The sequence below is a fragment of the Psammomys obesus genome, unplaced genomic scaffold (genome assembly GCF_907164565.1).
Source record: "Psammomys obesus unplaced genomic scaffold, mPsaObe1.curated_primary_1811, whole genome shotgun sequence".
Lineage (NCBI taxonomy): Eukaryota > Metazoa > Chordata > Mammalia > Rodentia > Muridae > Psammomys > Psammomys obesus.
Window position 1 is genome coordinate 2,057,265 of NW_026591872.1, and position 21,009 is coordinate 2,078,273.

Here is a 21,009-nt window from a genome sequence, read left to right on the forward strand (position 1 = left end):
AATGAGGTGTGCAGGGATAAAGATAGATCAGAGATTGAGGGATTGCCCAACTAATACCTGGCCTAACCAAAGCCCCACCCTATGGGAGAGTGCCAGCCCCTCACACTATGAGTGACAGTCTGCTAAGCTTGCAGACAGGAGCCTGTTAGAGTTGTCCTCTGAGAAGCTCTACTCTGGAGCACCTCAAAACAGATGTTGAGACTCACATTGTAGTTTAAAATAATAGCAGCATAAATTTTTTAAAATAATGAGAAGATTTTATAGGGTCTTCTGCATCAGTCAGGAAATTAACTGGAGATGGAATATGAGTCAGTGTTTCAATAGGTTATTTAAAAAAGGGTAGTCTGGGTCAAGGGATCCTCAGTTAGCCGTTAAAGCATGTGAATTGTAGGGAGAGTTAGAAACTGTGGAAGATGTGTCATTATATAAATTTTATGACTATATAAGAACCATACTGAGACATTGGGAATGTAGATGAGACCCCATATAAGGATCTCTGTTTATGGATCCCTCTCATTCCCTTTCTCTGCTACCACCAAATCAACTGCTACCATCACCTACTTTAAATCATGAGCGTAACTAGAACCCAAGTAGCAAAAGACTTCAAGTAATAGGACAAACTAGTAGACATTAGTCTTCTTCTAGCAGCACAAAACATAACAGGAAAAATCAGGGGAATATTTGTTGAAGTGAGGATAGGAGAGAGTTAGCCTTACAGCCTCTTTTTGCCTTGAACACATCTAGATTTCAGACCATGTTAAAGAGAACATTTATGCCCACTTTGTTTCTTTTTAATTTAATTTAATTTAATTTATATATTTATTTATAACAATTTATTCACTTTATATCCCTGCTGTAGTCCCCACCCTTGCCTCCTCCCAGTCTCACCCTCCCTCCCTCTTCTCCCTCTATACCCCCCACCCCCAGTCCACTGATAGGAGAGGACCTCCTCCTGTTCTATCTGACCCTAGCTTATCAGGTCTCATCAAGGCTGGTTGCATCATCTTCCTCTGTGGCCTGGCAAGGCTGCACCCCCCAGGGGGAGGTGATCAAAGTGCCTGCCACTGAGTTCATGTCAGAAACAGCCCTTGTACCCCTTACAGGGGAACCCATTTGGAAACTGATCAACCAATGGACTTCCTTTGAACAGGAGGTCGAGGGGTCCATGCATGGTCCTTAGATGGATTACCAGTCTCTGCAGGCACCCTGGGCCCAGGTTTTTTGGCTCTGTTGTTCTCTTTGTGGAATGCACTGTTATAGTATCTTGGGATTATTTTAAGAGGTTGGCTTTTATTTAAATTAGTGTGTCATATCATATCTATTATTTATCTTCCTTATTATATTAGTTAGCTTTTTGTGTTTTGTTTTTCTTTTGTTTCTCTTTTCTTTTATTTAAATTATATTTCATTCAACATATTATGACTATGGTTTTCCATTCCCAACTCCTCAGAGGTCCTCTCCACATCCTCTATCATCTGAATCCCTACCCTTTTTGTTTCTGATTAGAAAACAAATGAGCATCTAAAAAAATAACAAAATAAAATAAGATAAAGCAAAACCAAACATATCAGACTAGGCAAAAACAAAAAGCAGAAGAACACAAAAGATAAAGCCCAAGGAACACATATAGATGTAGAGACGCATACTTTGGCACACACAGGCATCCCATAAAGGAATAAAACTTGAACCCATAATATGTATGCAAAGGATTGTAAGGTAAAAATAAACAAAATAAAGTAAGTAAAGATTTAAAAAATGCCCTGAATAAACATTATAAGACAAAGAACTTGCCAAGATGCTTTTTAATTTGTTTATGGATGGCCATCTACTGCTGGGCATGGGGCCTACCTTTAAGAGTACTGTGTACTGTGTATCCTCATCATTAGTGAGACTCCTTTTGGAGTTTTTACTGTTTTGATTGTTTTTTTTTTTTTTTTTCATTTGTGAATGCCTATCAGTTGGAGCTCTCTTCTGGGTTAGGGGTTGGGGACTGTGTTTTCTTTTTCTCTAATCTTTTTCTTTTTCTCATCATCTGATGAGGCCCCATGCATTCTGAAACAGTCTCTGTGTGGTCATTTGTGCACTTGTGCTACTGTGTTTAGATCTTGTTTGCTTGATACCCTCTGACTCTTACAATCTTCCCAATTCCTCTTCTGCAAGGTTCCCTGAGCCACAAAGGGAGGGATTTTTTGGAGACACCCCACTTAAGAGTGAGTATTCCAATGTCTCTCACTCTTTCAACATCATCTAGCTATGGGTCTTGGCTGAGTAAAGGCACTGATGTATAAGTATAGAAGAATGCCATTGAGAGTCATTTTATTGCTACACTCCTTTAGCAGGAGAGTAGTATTTGGTTTTCCCCTAAGTCCCTGGCCTCTCTAGTCTCAGTTTCTTGTCCACTTGAGTAGTGTCATAGATAGGTTTCATCTCATGTGTTGGTCTTAAATCCAATCAGATATTGGTTGGCTACTCCCACAGCTTGTGCCACTCTAGTACTAGTTCATCTTGCAGGCAAGTCACTATTTTAGATCTACCTGTTTGTAGCTGGGTTGGTGCTTAGTTTTCTCCTTTGGTAGTGTTCAGTGTAGCTTCAAGTATCATGAATAATAGTCCTCAGTGAAAAATATTCTAGGTAGAAACCAGCTTAGTTCCTCATTGTTTAATGAGCTGTATAGGTGTTGTCTTCAGCAATAAGGCCTTTCAGTCCATTTGTGGAGAGTATTCCAATAGCCTTGACAATACCCCTGGTTGTCTAGTAGTTTTCATGAGGCCCTTTTGGATAACTACTCTATTATATATAATTCATTCCTCCTTCTGTAAGCTCCAGGATTTGGTGATAAGATAACACCAAAATTGTCAGGAGCTCTGTCTCGACCATTATTTGGTCATATCTCTTAAATAGCCTGAATATATGTATATAATTTAGGAAACTTTTACTGTGTTAGGTTTCTATATGAAACCTTTAAATGACAATTTTAGCTGTGTCTCTCATATTCCTTTACTTGCCCCACTATTCCTATTCCCTTTCCCTTCCTCATTTGATCCTCACATTAACCCTCCCCCCGTTTATCCATAACTATCTATTTTATTTCTCCTTCCTAGGAGAGTCATCTCTACTTCCACTCCCTTACTCTACACCTAATATCTGTGGTTTTATGGACTGTAGCTTGGTTATGGGTGACTTAACAGCTAATGTCCACATATAAGTGAATACATATCATACTTACATTTCTGTAACTGTGTTATCCCACTCAAGATAATTTTTTTCTAATTTGATCCATTTCCCTGTGAATTTATGATTTCACGCTTTCAAAAGCTAATTAATATTCCATTGTATAATAGTTTTCATCAATTCATCTGTCAGTGGGCATCTAGGCTGTTTCTTATTTCTGGTATGGAGCAGCAATGAACATGGCTGAGGAAGTGTCATTTTGGTTCAATGAAGTGTATTTTGGGTATATGTTGAAGAGTGATGTAGCTGGATCTTGTCGTATATCTATTCTCAGCTTCCTGAAGAACCACCACACTGATGTTTGTAGTGGCTGTAAAACTTTTTACTCCACCAGCAATGGATGTATATTCTCCTTACTCCACATCTTTGGCAGCATGGGCTTTCATTTGTTCTGAATGATGTAATATGAAATATCAGAGTAGTTTTGAATTGTATTTCCCTGATGACTAAGAATTTTGAACATGTCTTAAAGTGCTTCTAAGCCATATGAGTGTCCTCTAGAAAATTCTGTTTAGCTCTGTACCCTATTTTAAGGGTATTATTTGTTTTCTTGATGTCCAGTTTTTTTTTTAAGTTTTGTATTTATGTTAGATATTAGCCTTCTGTCAGATATGTAGTTGGTAAAATTTTTCTGTTCTATAGGGTGCAGCTTTTTCTGAATGATGGTACCTTTTGCCATGCCAAAGCTTTTCATTTTCATGAGGTCCCATTTATTAATTGATGTTCTTAGTACTTGTGCTATCACTGTTCTGTTCAGAAAAATATTTTCCTGTACCAATGAGTTCAAGATTACTAATCACTCTCTCTTCTATCAGATTCTAGTGTCTAGCCTTATGTTGATGTATTTGATCTATTTGGAGTTGAATTTTATGTAAGGTGATAAGAATTACTCTATATTCTTCTCCATGAAGCCATACAATATGACTGGCATCATTTGTTGAATGATGCCATTTTTTCAGCTTTATAAATCATAAATTTTTGAGAGAGGGTCTCACTATCAACTCTTAGATGATAATATAGAACTTGAAACATAGGCCAGATTGACTTTGTACTCATAGTGATCAACTTTCTTTTGCTTCCAGTGTGCTGGAATTAAAGGATTGTACCACAATGCCAGCAGTATTATGTTTATTCTGAAATACTATTTTTATTTATTTTATTTGAAAATTTATGCATATCCAATGTACCTTGATAGATTTTTGTTGGAGATAGTACAACATCAGACTAGGAGCAAGTAGTTATAGGTCTAATGAGGGAAGATAGATATAGAATGGCTAAGGTCAGGCTTTATCGGTGTATAACAACACTCTAGCGAGTGCTGCCACAGAAGTCAGACAAGAAGAGTCAAAGATATTTAATGAGAAATATCTTATGCCTTATATCCAGGTGACATAGCCTTTCCTTAGGACATGCATCTCAACAATTTCTCTGTCTTCCAAATTGTCACCATGGGACTAAATCTTTTATTGTTGTAGACCTTTTGGGAATATTGACATTCCATCATAACCACAACATTTAAAAAGTAGGTAATTTTAAAATGTTTATTTTATTTTAATTATGTGTATTATGTTTGCATCTGAGTATCAGCATCTGCCTGTCCCATTTCTTACTGCCTAACATGGGTACTACGGAATTAAATTGTGTCTCTGTAAGGGAGGCATGTACTATAAACCACTGGTCAACTCCCCATGTCTGTACATTATTTGAAGTAGATACAGATGATTTCCTACTTTCATAACCTTTCCTACTTAATATTTTTTAGGATTCTATGTATAGAGTATCTTACTTTATCCCAGTAATTATATGACTTCAGTATCATCATTTTCCATTCTCATATAAAGACAGTGTATCTCAGAGGTAAAGTAACTTGCTCAAAGTTGCTGTTCTCCATGAAGGAATATGAATTTAGTTTTGCAAGATTCATTAGTTTTCAAAATAATTACAGAGCCTAGATGTTTGTGTGAAAGCTTTGCATGTTTAAAAATAGGATACATCTTACAATTTATTTATTTTAAGTAATAAATATAAGCAATAATTAAAATTTAAATATTAAATACTTTAATTTTGGCTAAAGAAAACAAATCTGTAGATATAGCAGTTTATAGGCCATTATAAAATCTATCCAGTACTAAGACAAGGCGAAGGCGTTGAATTCTGTGCCAGACCTAAGGCACAAAATTCAGAAGAGTAAAGCCTAGTACTGCCCAAGAAATAAAAATATAGAGACAACTTATCAATGTAATTTCCAGGTTCCTAGGAAATAGGAATTCTTTGAAGACAGAAATTTCTACTTCTATCGCTACTTTCCTCCCTCTACCCCAGAATTTAGAACATGTTACTTCATTTTATTCAGGACAACAGTGAAACAATAAATATTTCCATGTTTCACAACAGCCTAACCACTAACATAATTCATGAAAAACCACATTATTACATGAAGAAAAGCAAAAAACAACCCCTTGCTTATTATATTAATTTTACTTTTTCCTATCTTCCCCACTGATGCTGTAATCACTTGAAGTAGTTTTGATGCACACTAACTAGTTTTAGGGCACTGGAACTGAGAATCGTACTGGTAGTCAATACTTCTTTCTCTATAATTTATTCATTTTATTTGATTTTCTGTAAGTACCTAATTTAAAGCCATCATCTACAGCCCTGATACTGAACTTACTTTAAGAGAGTGGTAAGTATATTTGAGAATAGAATGTACACATACAATTGTGAGCCAGGAGCCATTGTAATGGATGTGACATAACAATGGATTTAAAGAGTGAAAATACTACTACTAATAATAAAAAAACACATAGTTTTTGTCATTTTTTTCATTAATTACACTTTATTTACTTTGTATCCGCCCCCCCCCCGTGGTTCTCTCCCTCCTCCCGTCCCAATCCCTCCCTTCCTCCACCCTCTGCATGCATGCCCCTCCCCAAGTCCACTGATAGGGGAGGCCTTATTTTCCTTCCTTCTGATCCTAGTCAATTAGGTCTTATCAGGAGTGGTTGCATTGTATTCTTCTGTGGCCTGGTAATGATGCTTCCCCCTCAAGGGAAGGTAATTAAAGAGCAGGCCAATCAGTTCATGTTAGAGACAGTCCCTCTTCCTATTACTGAACTGCCATGGGCTACATCTGTGCAAGGGTCTTAGGTTATCTCCATGCATAGTCCTTGGTTGGAGTATCAGTCTCAGGAAAGACCCCTGTGCTCAGATTTTTTGGTTCTGTTGCTCTCCTTGTGGAGTTCCTGTCTTCTCCAGACCTTACTGTTTCCCACTTCTTTCTAAGATTCCCTGCACTCTGCCCAAAGGTTGCCCATAAGTCTCAGCATCTACATTGATAGTCTGCAGGGCAGAGCTTTTCAGAGGTCCTCTGTGTCAGGCTCCTGACCTGTTCCCTCTTTTCTCCTTCTTCTGATGTCCAGCCTCTCTCAAGTACAAAATAAGGACATTTGCTCAACCATGTTTTTAGCAGCCTTATTTGTAATAGCCAGAAGCTGGAAACAGCCCAGATGCCCCTCAGTGGAGAAATGGATGCACATATTGTGGTATATCTACACAATGGAATATTAGTCAGCAATAATAAACAAGGAAATCATGAAATTTGCAGGTAAATGGTGGGATCTGGAAAAGATCATCCTGAGTGAGCTATCCCAGAAGCAGAAAGATGCACATGGTATATACTCACTCCTATAGACATATAATATAGGATAAACCTACTAAAATCTGTACACCTAAAGAAACTAATCAAGAGGGAGGACTCTGGCTAAAATGTTCAATTCTTATTTAGAAAGGCAACCACATACTTTTGTAACATCTAAATATAGAGAGTTTAAAATTGTAGTAATGTCTGAGTTAATTTAGAAGAATATTTAAATATATGTTTCTGTAGTACATACAGAAAAATCATTTTATATCCTCTTTTATAATAAAAAATAAATATTTAGAAAATCATGGATAAATATGCAATCTGGTTCTAGAGTATAATTGCATATAATATTATTTTGAATGAGAAATTATACCCATAAAGTTGCTACTGCAGTTTTAAAATATTCCTACAAAGATCTAACATTTATTTCTCAAACAACCTAATTCTGGGGAAAACTTCATAACAGAGAAAAGCCCAATCAACTGAAAATAATAGGAAGGAATTATAGAAGAGCCAAATGATAAGGATAATTGAAATCCATACATAATCCTCATTTAAATCCTTGGTTTTAACTTGTTCTCCTTTCAAATCATTTACCAAAACAGCTCACCCATAAGAGACTGATTTGGATTTAAACCCTGTCCCATCTGATATAAATAAGAATTTCTCAGTAATAGTACGTTTTAATTTAATTAATGTAATAGGATATATGTATATACTATCCCAATACTGAAACTTTGAAAACAGGAAATTTCTACTATGAAAATGGCATGTCATGAATTAAATGAATTAAGCAAAGGTGTACGTAAAGCATATTTACTGGATTAGAAGACAATGTATTTAACAAATCATACTAAGGAAACATAAAGTGTGCGTTGATAATTCAGAAACTAGATAGAGACTTTGAATAGTTACCAGTATTGTAACACTTTTTATTATATTAATGTATTTTCCTTTATTGCACATTTTATAAGAACCATTCACTGAGATGTAACAATTTACTTCACAAGATTTAAGGAGATCTATCTTATCAAAGGAATGGTATCATGTATAACAGGCTATAAATGACTTTATGCGAATTATTAAGCCTTATGAAAAAGGAACCTTAAGGATCCTTCCAAATGATAAAACTTATTTAAAATACACTTGAAAACGAGATGCATAGCATGGTGGTAATTGCATGTGTGATGTTCCAATTTCTCTTACCCCAATGGCTTCACAAAAGAGGAAAATATATAAAGTAACTCAAATTTGCTTTCCATTAGTCTAGTGGCTCTCAGTTTCTTAACTTCACTATGTTCTGAGCACCTGGCTTATGAAAAAATGACAATAAATACATGAATAGTAACACTGATACTGCCTTTAACTAATGAGTTCAAAATAGAAAAATCACTGTGATGGCAATAAAGATAAAGAAAAATAAACAATGACATAAAAGGTTGTTATGGAAATCCCACAAACCTTCTGAAGTTATAGATGATTGGAAATGTATTTTCCTCATTTTATCAGCCAAAGTTGTAAATAAAATCAAGAGCATAATATGTAGAATTTTGAGGAGAAGTTTTACATTTCAGGTTATGGAATAGGTAATTCACACTTCAGTTAATTACTTCCCTTAATTATGTCAACATATTTGGCAAAAGGAGAGCTAAAGTTCATTTTTATTTAACTACAAAATATGAGCAAATAATCCTACAACAGCTTATTTATATAAATTGAGAAGTATGAAGAAAGAAGTTCAACAATCAGTCAGGCACAGTTGGCAATCGTAATCTCTGGGGAAGTTATTTTCATCCAAGCCTATGCTTCCCCCATCTTTTTAATGGTAATAATATGTTCACTTTGTCAAAATTGAGTTTATTACAGTGTAAAGCATAGTGATGTAAGTTTCACAAATGCAGAGAATTTGGACTCATTAACTGATGTTTTTATGTAAATTTATCTCCATAAGATGATAATGTATGGTGACTTTGATAAATACCTTGTGAATTTTTTGCTATAAGTATAAAACTTGGAGGAATGATCAGGAAGAGGAACAAACTTAGGAAAACATCTTTGTTTGTAGCATGGCATTATAAGCACTATTATATCTCTGTTGTGTTATGTTCTCTGTTGTAATAGAAGAAGTTTACAGGATGAAAAATTAAAAGTTTATTTTGCTTATGGTTCTGGGTGCTGGGAAACCCCAATGATATCTGAAAAAACCCGCATTCTGATTATTACTAATTTGCCCTCATTATTCTCTTTTCCAATTTTATAGCCTATCATCTCCTCTACAAGTCTTTCTACATTCACGAGGTTGTTTTTGCTGTTTTTCTTTATGTTTACTTTCTTTTCATTTTATTCTTTTGAGTGCTAAGATGGAAACAGGACATTTATACCATTTGCTTTGAGTTTCAGGAGCATTACCAAAGGGAGGCAGAGAGAACAGAAGAACCAGAATCCAGGGAGAGGAAGGCCAAAATGTTGTCTTCTGAGCATGGCACAACTAATACAATAATAACCTCAGGACACCTGGCTAGCTGCAATAAGCTTATACAAGACTGGGCTTGGCAGTAACCAGTCATGGATTAGAGAGAAGCCTATCCTTCCCAGCTGAATTTTTTCTTTCATTTTATAATTTGTTTTCTTTATTATATTAATTTACTTTACATCCTGAGGGTAATCCTCCCTCGCCTCCTCCCAGTCCACCCTACATCTCCTCCTTACCCCTTCCTCATTCCCTTCCGACCCAGAAAAATGAAGATCCCTCCCTCCCATATTCACCAGCACATCAAATCACATCAGGACTGAACATATATCTTCATCCCCTGAGGCCAGGCAAGGTAGCAATGCCAAGGGGGAGTGATCAAAAAACAAGTAACATAGCCCACGTTAGAAACAGTGCCCCTCCACGCACCAGGCACCCCATATGAAGACCAAGCTATTCATCAGCTAAATGTGTTCAGGACCCATAGGTCCAGATCATGCATGCTCCTTATTTGATGTCTCAGTCTCTGAAAACCCCCATGGGACTGGATTAGTTGTCTCTGTTTCTTTCTTCTTGTGAGGCTCTTGTCCCTTCTATGTCCTTCCATCTTTTCCCCAACACTTCCAGAGGACCACAAGATTTTTGCCCCATGCTTGGCTGCAAGTCCCAACATCTGACTCGATCCACTGCTGGCCGGAGCCTCCCAGGTGACAGTAAAGTTAGACTCCTGTCTGAAAGCATAGCAGAGTATCGTTATTAGTGTCAGGGGCTGGCTCTCTACTGTGGGGTGGCTCTCAGGTTGGGTAAATTATTGTTTGGACTTTTCCCTCAATCTTTGTTCTTTCATAATAAATTCCACACTCCCAAAGAAGCTAAGTAACAAGGAGGACCCAAGGGAGGGTGGTGGAGACAGCTGAAGTGGAAGAAGAGAGGGAACTGGGCAGGAAAAAGAATAGGTAGGGAAACAAGGGTGAGGATCAGATGTGGAGAGCATGGGTGTGGGAGTTGAGAGGGCTAGGAACAAGAAAGGAAACTGGGGGAGGCAGAAACATCTCTTTGCCAAGCTGGAGGCCTGCAAGAAAGTGGGCTTTTAGGAAGGTTTGGGTATGACTATAGCTGAGACTCCTATAAAAGGGGGAAATAAAGACTAAAGTGACCACCTCCTAGCCAGGTAGGACTACTGGAAGAAGGGCAACAACAACCCACTGAAAAAAACCTTTGATCCAAAACTTTCCCTGCCTGCTGAACTATGGTATAATGAAAAATTTGGGGGATATGCTTATTTATTTATTTACTTATCTACTTGTTTATTTATTTATACTTTTTTAAATTTAATTTTATTTATATATTTATTTATTAGTATTTATTTACTTTGTATCCCTGCTGTAGTTTCCTCATCTCCTCCCAGTTCCACCCACTTTCCCTCTTCTCCCCCTATTACCATTCGCAAGTCCCCTGATAGGGGAGGGCCTCCTCCCATTCTATCTGACCCTACCTTAACAGTTCTCATCAAGGCTGGCTGCATCATCTTCCTCTGTGGCCTGGCAAGGTTGCACCCCCCAGGGGGAGGTGATCAAACAGTCTGCCACTAAGTTCATGCCAGAGACATTTCCTGCTCCCCTTAGGGTACCCACTGGGAAACTGAGCAGCCAATGGGCTTCCATTGAACAGGGACTCTAGATCCTCTCCATGCACAGCTCTTAGTTGGAGTATTAGTCTCTGTAGGCTCCCTGAACCCAGTTTTTGTGTTTTTTTGTTTTGTTTTGTTTTTTGTTTTTGTTTTGTTTTTTTATTTTGTTTTTGTTTTTTACTCTGTTGGTCTCCCCTGGTGGAGTTCCTGTCCCCTCCATGTCTTTCTATTTCCCACCTCTTCCATACAAATTCTGGCACTCTGCTCAAAGTTTGGTTTTGGTTCCCAGTATCTCCTTTGATACCCTGATGAGTAGAGTCTTTCAGAGGTCCTCTATGGAAAGGTCCTGTCCTGTTCCTTGTCTTCTCCTACTTCCAATGCCTATCCTGTTTGCCAATCTGAATGAAGATTAAACATCTTCCCTAGGGTCCTCCCTTTTGTATAGCTTCTGTAGGAGTATAGATTTTAGTATGTTTATCCTATATTATTTGGCTAATATCCACTTATATGTGAGTATATATTATATGTGTCTTTTTGCTTCTGGGTTACCTCACTCAGGATGATCTTTACTAGTTCCCACCATTTGCCCTAAAAATTCATTATTTTTTTGTTTTTAATTGCTGAGTAGTATTCCATTGGGTAAATTTACCACAGTTTTTGTATCCATTTCTCCATTAAGGGACATCTAGGATGTTTCCAGAATCTGACTATTACAAATACAGCTGCTATGAACATAGTTAAGCAAATGTCCTTATTGAATGGTGGGACAGCTTCTGGATATATGCCTAAGAATGGTATAGCTAGCTCTTGAGGTAGCACTATTTCTAATTTTCTGATGTGTAAATGAAGTTCAGATAACTGTGAACTTTCATGTCGGAGCTAAGAATTATGTGTTTCTGTGTGTATGGGAGAGAGAGAATACAATATTTGTATCATAGTTACTACTTATAAACTTAGACATTATTAACATTCTCTATGAAAATAACAAAATTGTGAGCTAGAAAACATTCTAGAACTGTAGCCTGCAAAGTTGAGTGAATCCTCTTGAGATCTTGTTAAAGAATAAATTTCTGGGACCTATACCCAGAATTTGTGAATGCATAAAGTTGGTGTTTGTGTACATATTTTACATTTCTACCAGGTTCACCCATTGCAGAAATTATGTTGTGCCAGAAACCATATTTGGGAATGATTAGAGCATAACTTTAAATAAATATGATTAGCAACTTTCCTCTTAACCATTGATCAGTTAATTTTCTTCTTTGCCTTCTTAGAACTCACAGTGGGATGATTACACTTTCCTTTATCCTTGTTATTTATATTTAAATAATTCAGAAGAGAAACCCATAGTGTAGAAGTTAAGGAATTTACCACAGTGTATGAGATAATGCTCTCAATGGGTGAGAATGAACAGTTGCTAAAGGGACCATTGGGTAACTTAGATTTTATATAACTTTTGAAGTCTTTTTAACTGGAAGTTTCCTTTGTAAGGGGTTTCTCTGTCCACATAAGAGGCCCATGTATATTAATTATTAAAGGAGAGGCAAGAGTATGTCTCTGATCTTTAGTAAAATATTTTTATTTATATTTTTATTAATTACACTTTATTCACTTTGTATCCCCCCATAAGCCCCTCCTTCCTCCCCTCCCGATCCCACCCTCCCTCCCCCTTCTTCACGCATGCCCCTCCCCAAGTCCACTGATAAGGGAGGTCCTCCTCTCCTTCTTTCTGATCTTAGTCTATCAGATCTCATCATGAGTGGCTGCATTGTCATCTTCTGTGGCCTGGTAAAGCTGCTCCCCCCTCAGTGGGAGGTGATCAAAGAGCAGGGCAATCAGATTATGTCAGAGGCAATCCTTCTTCCCATTACTATGTAATCCACTTGGACACTGAACTGCCATGGGCTACATCTGTGCAGGGGTTCTAGGTTATCTCCATGCATACTTGGTTGGAGTATGAGTCTCTGAGAAGACCCCTGTGTTCAAATTTCTGGTTCTGTTGCTCTCCTTGTGGTTTTACTAAAATATTTTTCACTAAGTCATAATCTTATCTTTGGGACAGTTGGAAACCAAAGATAGGAATAATGTCTGGTTGTTTTTTCTAGCTTTCAGAGTCCCAAAGTTATAGATACTTGTTTTACAAGCTGCCAATTTTAAAGTACAGTTATATCCCTAATGGCATTGAAGTCCACCAGTACCTAACAAGCTATTTAAAAAAGCTTCCCCATGGTATGTTAGACAAAGGCAGTCTTATGGGTGGCCTCACTGATTCAAGGAAAAAGAAGCATTTTTTTTTTTTTGAAAGAAGAAAAACAAATCTATCAAAATCTCAACCTGTTTGGTAGTAATGGTTGTCATTGGGAATGTTTTGATTTAACTGGGATATTTTTTCTGTTATCAAAATACTAATAAAACACAATAGTTTTCGAACCTGAAAATATTTCTTACAGACCATCAAACACTGAATTAGTAAACAAGTAATTACAACTCTATGAGGAAAAGAAAATGACTTTTATCCAACTTCTATCATTAAAGCTTATAGCAAATTACTCATTTGAGGGTTGGCCTGGTGCTATGTATTCTAATATTAATTACTGGCCCCCAAGATCTTGTCCCTGCTAAAAAAAAATCAAATTCTCATGTATACCTATCCTAAGGTATACCTGCCTAAGACATTATATCTGATCAGTTGATTAAAGTGCCTATACCGGGACAGAAAGAATGGAGTATGTGTGGCTAAGTTTCCTGGGGCTTTGAGTTCACAGACAGAGAGGAAGAGAGGAGTAAGGAAGATGCCATGATGAGTTAGTGTAGAGAAAATCCATGTGGCCTGAGAGTAAAGACTCAAATAATGGTATGAAAAGGCCCAGATGAAGAATACAAGCAAGTAACATGGGATTATGGATGGGAGATCAGATGAGGAGGATTAAGGTCAATGGTATTGAATGGGGGCTAGGAGATAGATGTTGAGGTTATAGAGCCAGGGTAGATAAAATATCTGCCCAGCCCTAGGTAAATAAGGAATTTATATAATCTAACATGTGTCTGTGTCTTATTATCTGTAATAGCAGGTTAAACAATACCAACGTGATAATCTTAAAGCTAAGAATTAAACATTTTATAGCTCACCAACACTCTTTATTATTTACAACAACATTAGTCCATTTAGAATTACTCCTAAAACACCCATCATTGATAGCTTTTCAACATCATGAATCATATTATTTTTTTTTATTTTTGCTCGATATATTTGTGTCCTTTACCTACAAGTATGTCTGTGTGCCACGTGTGTGACTGCTATCCATGGAGGCAATAAGAGGATGAAGGATATCAGATTATGTGCAAATGGAGTTCAGGTGGTTTTGAGCTTCCATATCGGAGCTTGGAATTGAACCTGGGTCTTCCGGAATTGCAGTAAGTGGTATTAACTGCTGAGACATTCTTGAGCCCATGACACTCATCCTTGAACAATTCATTATAATACGTCCATGACAACCATATAGAGAATAATTATTCAAGACATATGCTGCTATCTCAGTCATTTATTGAATTAATTTTCTTGCTATATTTATTTTGAACAAATCTCCTAGTTATTCATTTAATATATGTAGCCCTGAGACTATTATATAGAGACAATGCCTTCTACTTTGACTTGTAACTTGAACAAGTGTGATGCATGAAACTGTGGGTTACTAATAAAATAACGGGTCCAGTAAACTTCAATAAATTATCTCCCATAAACTATACAGTGCTTGCTTTAATGTATGAACAAGATGTCGCAAACTTCCCCACGGTTACGATTTGTTTCTCTAAATAATTTCTGAGACTTTTCCACAGAACATTTGCTGTAGAAATTAACATCGATGAAATGTAGACACAGTCATGAAAGCCCAATAATATTTTTCATACTATTTTATAAAATTACTTACTGGATGTGCACTATGTTTTCAATTTTGTACTAGATGATACATGAGTTACTTGGACATGATTTTGACACATTTTGTTTGTGAGGTTTCTTGTGTTATGAACAAGCTTCATTTTTATGCATGAAATAAGTGACAGACATAGTATGCTAAGGGTTCAGAGATGTGATATTTGAAAACATAATTCTGTGATTTTTAAAAACTTCTCTCACCAGGAGTAAGTACATTAATTAGGACAAAATATTATCAGTAACAATTTCTAATATGTGTGGATATTATGAATATTAAACCAACCACACACATATACATATGTATGTATACATATCTATATACATGTATGTGCTTATATGTATGTATATATATATATATATATATATACACATATATGAAAAGAAAACAGTTCTGAGAAATCTGATATTTACTATAGAGTTAATGATTACAGGTTTTATTATTTTGAAGAGAGTGATATACTTGTCCTTAACAATGTATAATATTAAATGCTTAATGTCTTCAAAGCTTCTTTCTTAAGCAGATGTTATTTCTGCATACATTCATTGGTCCTGTCTTAACTTGTAACACAGTCTCTATTCATTACTATAGTTTCACAGGTAGATAACTTGCTGAATACAAACAGTATTTTCACTTATGAAAGTGAAAACAAACTCTATAGCTCAAGATTCCTGCATTGTTACTCTTTTCAAAATCTCAATGATCCCATTACTAAACAAGATTGTATGCCTACTGATATTTCAGATATCACCAATTTAATTTCTTGGCAAAATATATTAATAAATTTGCATGTAGTCTATGATCTTAATGTTTCATATTTTTATTCATCAATGAAAAAAGACTTGAAGACATTTAAAATATTTTCTTGAGTATTAAAACTAGTACACACAACTGCATATATACCTGCTCAATGATTGATTTTTCAGTATTAAAGCAAGTAAGAGAGATCTTAGACTCCAATATCATTTTAATTGTTTAGTAGATCACAGAATATAAATGTAATTCATATGAAATTTGGGGCTTCATATCATGTGAAATGAACTTCATATTAAAGTAACATTTTATGCTTTCAAAATTTTTAAGTTTGAGTATTTGCATTTTATTCCTTTATTTGATATGCAAATCCCTTCTTCTATGTTATTAATATATGTTTATGTTTCCTATGATGTTTTCTGACAATATCTTTTATGATAAAATTCAAATTGTTAAATACTTAAGTTGAATTCTGGAAGAGTTTATGTAACTTCAGTTATGGCTGTTAGCCTTTATAATTATGGTCACAGATTATTAGAAAAAGGTCTTGCCATAGGCCTGCTTTCCTTTTCTATTCCTTATGACTTACAGTTTCTTAGAGAAACACACTACATTTCCAGGTTCCTATAATGTGAATTAATTTCTGCAGGAGTCACTTCCTATGGACAACCATTCATCCATGAGTTCCAACTGCTGTCTTTTCTGGAAGGGTTGCTTCCTTCTTGGTTGGGCAGGTGGAACAGTACTTTCTGAAGATACATTCATGGCCACTTGCCAAAGCCCTGCCTATCTCCCTCTGAGGCCCAAGAACCCAAGACTTGTCAGACAAAACTCCAGCCATCTGAGCCATAGGCCCCTTGACAAAGTAGTTCCAAGCAAACCAATTGTGTTTTCTAAATTCACTACAGAAATCACTAAAAAGACAATGTAAAGGAGTATAGTGTCAATTATCTATGGGGAAAAAGTCAGTTAAATACACACATAAGAGGGCAAGAAAGGACTAAGACTAGAGAAAAATAGAAAAAAAGAACTAAATAGAGAATATATAATATGACAAATAAAACTACCAACATCATATGAGAAATAAATTGAGGAAAATTTCCATTTAAAAGGTGGTATGAAATACCTTGGGATGACACTAACCAAGCAAGTGAAAGACCTGTTTGAGAAAAACTTCAAGTCTCTGAAGAAAGAAATTGAAGAAGATCTCAGAAGATGGAAAGATCTCCCGTGCTCATGGATTGGTAGGATTAACATTGTGAAAATGGCCATCCTGCCAAAAGCAATCTACAGATTCAATGCAATTCCCATCAAAATACCAACTCAATTATTTACAGACCTTGAAAAAAAGATTCTTAGCTTCATATCGAGAAACAAAAAAACCCAGAATCTCCAAAATGATCCTGCACAACAACAGATCATCTGGAGGTATCTCCATCCCCAATCTCAAGCTGAACTACAGAGCAATAGTAATAAAAACTGCATGGTATTGGCATAGAAAAAGAAAGGAGGATCAATGGAACCGCATAGAAGACCCAGAAATAAACCCACACACATATGAATACTTGATTTTTGACAAAGCAGCCAAATCCATTCAATGGAAAAAAGACAGCATCTTCAACAAATGGTGCTGGTCCAACTGGATGTCTACACGCAGAAAAATGAAAATAGATCCATATTTATCACCCTGCACAAAACTAAAGTCCAAGTGGATCAAAGACCTCAACATAAAACCAGATACTTTAAATCGGTTAGAAAAAAAAGTGGGGAACAGCCTAGAACTCATTGGCACCGGAGACAACTTCCTGAACAGAACACCAACAGCACAGGCTCTAAGAGCAACAATCAATAAATGAGACCTCATGAAGCTGAAAAGCTTCTGTAAAGCAAAGGACACTATCATCAAAACAAAACGACTGCCTACAGATTGGGAAAGAATCTTCACCAACCCTTTATCTGACAGAGGGCTAATATCTAGTATATATAAGGAACTAAAGAAGCTGAAAAGCAACAAACCAAGTAACCCAATTTAAAAAATGGGGAACAGAGCTAAACAGAGAATTCTCGAAAGAGGAATATCGAACGGCAGAGAAACACTTAAAGAAATGTTCAACCTCATTAGCCATTAGGGAAATGCAAATCAAAACGACCCTGAGATTTCACCTTACACCCATCAGAATGGCCAAGATGAAAAGCTCAAGTGACAATACATGCTGGAGATGTTGTGGAGAAAGGGGAACCCTCCTCCATTGCTGGTGGGAATGTAAACTGGTACAACCACTTTGCAAGTCAATCTGGCACTTACTCAGACAATTAGGAATAACGCTTCCTCAAGACCCAGCTATACCACTGCTAGGTATATACCCAAAATTTGCTTAAGTACACAACAAGGACATTTGCTCAACCATGTTTTAGCAGCTTTATTCGTAATAGCCAGAACCTGGAAACAAGCCACATGTCCATCATCGGAGGAATGGATATAGAAATTGTGGTATTTTTACACAATGGAATACTACTAAGCAATCAAAAATGAGGAAATCATGAAATTTGCAGGCAAATGGTGGGATCTAGAAAAGATCATTCTGAGTGAAGTATCCCAGAAGGAGAAAGACAAACAAGGTATATACTCGCTTATATAGACCTACAAGATATGATAAATATAATGAAGCCTATATACCTAATGAAGATAAACAAGAAAGCAGACAAGAGGTAACATGATCAATCCTCACCTAGAAAGACCAATGAGATGTGCATTGGACGTATGACAGGAGTCTACCGCAGAAGGCATCTGAAAGAACCTACCAAGCAGTGTTTCAAAACAGATCCTAAGACTCATAAACAAACCTTCGGCAAAAGGGGAGTTAGTATGACGGGGAAAGAGTAGGAGCCCCACAAGGACCAAATATATCTGGGCAGAGTGTTTTTTTTTTTTTTTTTTTCTGAAACTGATTCTCCAACCAAGGACCATGTATGGATATAACCTAGAACCTTTACTCGGACGAAGCTCGTGGTAGCTTAATAACCAATTGGTTTCCCATAGTAAGGGGAACAGGGACTACCTCTGACAGGAACTCAATGGCAGGCTTTTTGACCTCCCCACCCCCCCAAGGGAGGAGCAGTCCTGCTAGGCCACAGAGGAGGACTTTGCAGCCAGCCCTGAAGATACCTGATAAAACAGGACCAGAGAAAAGGGGAGGAGGTCCTCCCCAATCCGTGGACTTCGAAAGGGACAGGAAGAAGCTGAGGGAGGGAGGGCTGGATTGGGAGGGAATAAGGGAGCGAGATACAGCTGGGATACAGAGTTAATAAAATATAACTAATAATAATAAACAATAAAAAAGGTGATTTAAGACAGTGGTTCTCAACATGTCGGTTGCAATCCCTTTGACAAAACTCTGTCAGAAAAATTAATTACATTACAATTCATGATAGTAAGAAAATTACAGTTATCAAGCAGCCATGAAATGATTTTATGGTTGCAGATCACCGTGACATGAGGAACTTTATTAAAGTGTCTTAACATTAGAAGTTTGAGAAGCACTGTTTCAAGAGAAAAAAATAATAGAAAATAAACCATCCAGAGTACCAGAGATACTACTAAATTTTCAAGTCACAAATGTATGAAAAGATAAGAAAAAAATATATGCCCATAGTATTCTAGCACAAATACTGCCAATAATACAGATTATATTAAGTAAAAAAAGAAAAATAAAACCTGTAATGCTGTGGAGCAATTATACATATGAATAAAAGTCAACTCATCCACAATATTGATTAGTTCTAAATACTAATTTACTTAGGAACATAACTAATAGAAAATGTGAAAAATATAAAAACTTGAGAAATGCACTAAAATTTATGTTTTTTTTAAGTAACTTTTGTGATTTTTTTTATAGTTGTTATTGTTTGAACATAAACTGTGCTCCATTTTTTTTTGTTTTCAATACTTGGTCTTTATCTCTTGACTCTTTGGTGAGATGTACAAAATTTAGAAATATTTATCTGGAGAAAGTAGGTGATTGGAGATGTGCCTTTGAATTCTTTACCTGGTACCTGGCCCTTTCTTGTCTGTTTCCTAGACACTATAAGGCTTGATAAATTGAGGAACTTCTGCCACATGTTCCAGCCACTGTGATGCTCTGACCATGAAAAAAGAAAGTAAACATGCACTGAAGCTTCTGAAATGTGAGTCAAAATGAATCCTTCCTTATGTTAACTATTTTGTAAATACATTTTATAAAATTTATTAATAAAAGACCTTGCAAATAAAAATGGAGATCAAAATTACATTGGTTATTGGTCCTCTCATGTATTTGTTTCAATGACAAAATGTCTAAATGATATAATTCTTCAAAGAGTTGGATCATGATGGGGAACAGTGGTAATCTTTGTGTTGTTCATGAGTTTAGTGGAAATGCTTTGAGGTTTTTATCCATTTATCAAGATATTGACTGTGAGCTTGCTGTATATTCTCTCTTTTTTTGATATGTTTCTTATATTCCTAGATTCTCCAGGACTTTTATTATGCATGGATGTTAGATTTTACCCAAATCCATTCTGTATTTGAAAGGATGATCTTGTGTTTTCAGGCCATTTATCTTCCTATATAACAGGTTAAACTTATCAGTTTACATATATTGAAACATCCCTGGATTTGTGCGATGATGCTGACTTGATTATGGTGGATAATCATTTTGGGTGTATTGAATTTAACTTTCAGCTATTTTTTTTCTTTTTTTTATTATTATCATTTATTACAACTTATTCAATTTGTATCCCAGCTGTGGCCCCCTCCCTTGTCTCTTTGCAAAAGCACCCTCCCTCCGTCTTCTCCACCTAGGCCTCTCCCCTAGTCCACTGATAGGGGAGGTCCTTCTCCACTTCTAATTGACCCCAGGGTATCAGGTTTCATAAGGACTGGTTGCATTGTCTTCCTCTGTGGACTGGCAAGGCTTCAACCCACAGGGGGTGGTGGTAAGAGAGTCTGCCCCTGAGTTTATGCCTGAGACAGCCCCTGCTCCCCTTACTAGGGACCACAATTAGAGTCTGAGTCTATGGGCTACAAATGAGCCAGGGTTTTAGGTCCTCTCTCTCCATCCATTGTCCTTGGTTGGGATATAATTCTCTTTAGAGCCCCAGGGCTCAGTTTTTGTCATTCTATTGGTATCCTTTTGGAGCTCCTGCTCCCTCCAGGTCTTTTTCTCTCCCCCTTTTTCCTAAGATTCCCTGCACTCTGCCCAAAGTTTGGCTATGAGTTTCAACCTCTATTTCATTAATTCGGTCAGTAGAGTCTTTCAGAGGCCGTCTGTGGTAGGGCTCCTGTTCTGTTCCCTGTGTTCTCCTGCT